Below are 4,058 nucleotides of genomic sequence, written 5' to 3' on the forward strand. Positions count from 1 at the left end.
ATAGTTCCAAATTTCACAAATGAATTCCAAAAGAATTTGCACTTAACATTGAAATGATAAAATCAAATGAAATGCCAATATCTCGCCCGACAATTGGAGACAGCAAACAATTGCTAAATGCAATCTCCAAAAGTGCCAGCATTTTGTCTATTAGAATCAATGACTCGAGGGAATGCTAATAGAAAACGGTGCATGGATCAAAACCTAGAACACAGATCAACCTGTGAATGATGTCTAAAACTGGAATGACCAAAATAATTGCATAACAGTTTCTGATTATGTCACTGCAAGCATTACAGCTCTTGACCATTGTCTAAGGTTGTATGGTGATATTCACGTCTCCAATGGCAAGCATCTTACCGATGGTGTAACGTTGTATGTAACTCTATTGTTCTTCTATATCATTTAATATAAAGTTTGTTTGAGGCAAATACCCAGCTTCTTTCATCTGCCCAGCTAACTTTTGCAACATGGCATAGATCTCCTGTATTTGTGGGTGTGATCTATCTCCTACAGGGAAAACGTGTACCCTGCTCTTTACCTCAATCCAACTGCATCCAGGTTCCTTCTTTATACCTCTGTCTTTCATTGCTTTCCTCAACTTTAACATGTCCCCCCACTTACCAGCTGTAGCATAAATATTTGACAACATGACATAATTTCCAGCATTTTGTGGATCTAACTCAAAAAGGTGTTCTGCTGCAACTTTTCCTAGCTCCATATTGCCATGGGCTTGGCAGGCACCAAGTAAGGCTCCCCAAACAGTAACATTAGGTTTAAATGGCATTTTTTTGATAAAATCATATGCCTCATCCAAACAACCAGCACGGCCAAGGAGATCAACCATACAGGCGTAATGCCCTGCTCTTGGTGGAATACAGTGATCTCGAGTCATGGTATTGAAATAATGCCAACCTTCATTCACTAGACCTGAATGGCTGCAAGCAGTCAGAACAGCCAAGAAGGTGACATCGTCAGGCTTCAAGCCCGATTGCTTCATTTCTTCAAAGAGTTGGAGAACCTCTTTGCCAAATCCGTGCTTGCCATAGGCTGTAACAATCACAGTCCATAAGACCACATCCCTCAGGGGTATAAAGTCAAACACTTGTCGTGCCTCCTTTATGCTCCCGCATTTAGCATACATGTCGACAAGGGCACTGCCTAATACAACATCTGATACAAAGCCACTATTAATTATGCAAGCATGGACCTGCTTACCCTGTTCCATAGATGCCAAGCTAGTACAGGCACCAATAGCACTAGCAAAGGTGAAACCATCGGGTTTAATTCCCATCATTTGCATTTCTGAGAAGACTTTCAGAGCTTCTTCGCCATGCCCTTGTTGGGCATATCCTGCAATCAATGTATTACACGAAACGACATCCCTTTCGCTCATTATCTTGTATACAAGGAGCGCATTGTGGAGACTTCCACACTTAGAATACATGTCAGTGAGGCCATTCCCTAAAACTAAATGCAACTTAAACCCATTTATAACCATATGGGCATGGATCTGCTTGCCTTGCTCTATGTCCCCTACGCCAGCACATGCCTTTAAGGCAGTACGAAATGTGACCTTGTTGGGCTTGATGCCAAACCAAGGCATTCTACAAAAGAGTTCCATGGCTTCCTTACAATTCCCTTGCTCCACATAACCTGCAATAATGGCAGTCCAGGACACTAAATCTCTAAGAGACATTTCATCAAATACTCGACGTGCATCCTTGATACATTTGCATTTTGCATACATGTCAACAAGAGCAGTCATGAGAACAACATTAAACCCAAACCCACTTCTGATAGTATAGGCATGGACTTGCTTCCCAAGTTCTAGTGCTACTAAGCTAGCACACACCTTGAGAACACTTCCAAGAGAAAACTCATCCGGTGTCATGTTTGTCTCTCCCATTTGCCCAAAAAGACTTATAACCTCCTCATCCATGCCACGACGAGAGTATTCTGCAAGCAGAACATTCCATGAGACGGAATTTCGTTTGGGCATTTTGTCAAACACTTGGCGTGCATCCTCCAGATTGCCAGACTTCGCATAAAAAATGATAAGTTTTGTGCTCAGAAAAACGTCTGGTTCAAATGCATCTTGGATCATGCGAGCATGCAATCCCTTTCCCTCTGCAACCTTTTTCTCATAAATGCAGTCCTGCAATAGGCAACAATAGGTATAGGAGTCTGTCCAAATGCCTCTTTGATAACCAATATTCAAAACATTCAAAGTTTCATTCATTGGCAGCTCTTCAAGCAGTGCGTTATCATATTCGTGAATGCCACTTTCATCATGGCTACCTCGCAGTTCTTTGCTAAAATTTTTCAATGTTTTGGGTTGTAATTTAAAGTCATTATTGACAGCTGTACTGGCAGACGAATTACTTTGCTGATGCAGTAGCCTAGAGAAATAAATCATTTTCTTTTGCCTTGAAAGCCATAGAGACGACGTAAAAGCCAATGCCCGTGCCATCGGCGGTAATGAATACGTAGTTAAGGATGCCAGCGTAAGAAAGGGAAACAACATACCTGTAACAATTTGGTGTGGCTTGCTCCATTGCATCAAAAGCTTCCCACCAGTGTCAAATTGGATGGTACTACTTACATTACATTGCTTTTAGTTTGTTTGATTTGCCTTTCCAAGTTATGTGACATCGCATTACTTGCATAATTAGCAAAAACAATGTTTTTATTTTTGAAAGTTTCAGAACTTAGTATACAATTTTCTTTGGGAAAAAATTATATCTTTACAAATTGAGTTTTGTTGCAAAAGGTTTTATTTTATGAAAATAGCGTTACCTTTATGGGAATTTTTTGTTTTTTTTGGAATAAATTAATTGTAAATTGTTTATAAATTTAAGTAGTTTTGTTACTTTGTTTATAGATATAGATTTGTAATTAAAATAAGTACAGAGCGTGAGCACATTTTTATTTTCTTTGTTTATCTTTTTAAGGGGTAAAGTTTTACATGTGTGTATGCTTATAAATGTGTAATTTCATCTCTTAAAAAGTGGGAAGTGAAAGTGAAAGTGTGTATAATGTTAGTTTCATACATTTTTAAAGTTATTATAGATTCAGAATTGTTTATGAATCAAACCTAGTTATACAACAAAGCAAGTAAAAAAAACCCAATGAAGTATGAGTATGAAGATCTCTCGGGATAGTATGGAATGTTAAGTGTCCATATCTTCATTTGTAGAGGCACTAACCTTAGGAACTCTTTTGCTAGAGAATAAAGGTGCAAAATCTGTTTGACTTAGAAGGAGACAACTATATGATTGTGATCAAGAGGATAGAGGTTGTTGGTCATGGTTATTAGTCATTATGTTATCTCGAACTCTAAGTGATTTGTGTTATGATCTAAGGCCATGGGTCCCTTTTGTGATTTATGATGGTCATCCTCTTTCTCTTGATGAATGTAATAGAGGCTTACTGCAGTTCTACTTATGTGTTTGTTTGTACTTTTTACGGGTTGTCAAATTGTTTAGGTTTTGCATTATGTTGAATTGTTTTCTTTTTGCATTTAGAGATAATGTTCTGTAATAAATTACATAATGACTTCTACAACCATCACACTTTCCTCTCAATGGCAATATCAAGCATGCACTGGATACGGCCTCCTTTAGAAAGTTGAACATGTTGGCATAATCAAGACACATGGGACCTTTTTTAGATGCCTTTGTGGACCCTATGTTTTAAAATGACCTGTAAACTGTCATGTATATTTCATTGCAGCATATTGTCATAATAAATCTTACAATATTCTAAGTTCTTTTATTATTTAGTTTAATGCCAAATATCTTAGATTTATTATTATTAGCTAGTGCTCAAAATTATGGAAACAATTGAAATTGAAATGAAACAAACAAGTAAATGAACACAAGATGTGACCTAGGAAACCCAATATGCGAGAAAACCTAGCTAGAAGGTGAGGTCTATGTTATCCTCTCTTTCTATTAATTATGAAATACAAGTACCAAAAAAAAGGGCACTCAATATGGAGTTGTTGTGGACATTATGCCCTAATTGCTACTACAAAATCTTCTACCTCCTCTATT

General features: G+C 37.7%; 1 pseudogene; it reads right to left on the bottom strand.

The window, feature by feature from the left end:
* Nucleotides 1–246: 246 nt before the first annotated feature.
* Nucleotides 247–2,688, bottom strand: LOC149221258 (pentatricopeptide repeat-containing protein At3g12770 pseudogene; annotated as a pseudogene).
* Between the last annotated feature and the right edge of the window lie 1,370 nt (nt 2,689–4,058).

Source organism: Pinus tabuliformis, chromosome Q (assembly GCF_031772625.1).
Source record: "Pinus tabuliformis cultivar Carrire ecotype Pingquan chromosome Q, CPIR1, whole genome shotgun sequence".
Classification (NCBI taxonomy): Eukaryota; Viridiplantae; Streptophyta; class Pinopsida; order Pinales; family Pinaceae; genus Pinus; species Pinus tabuliformis.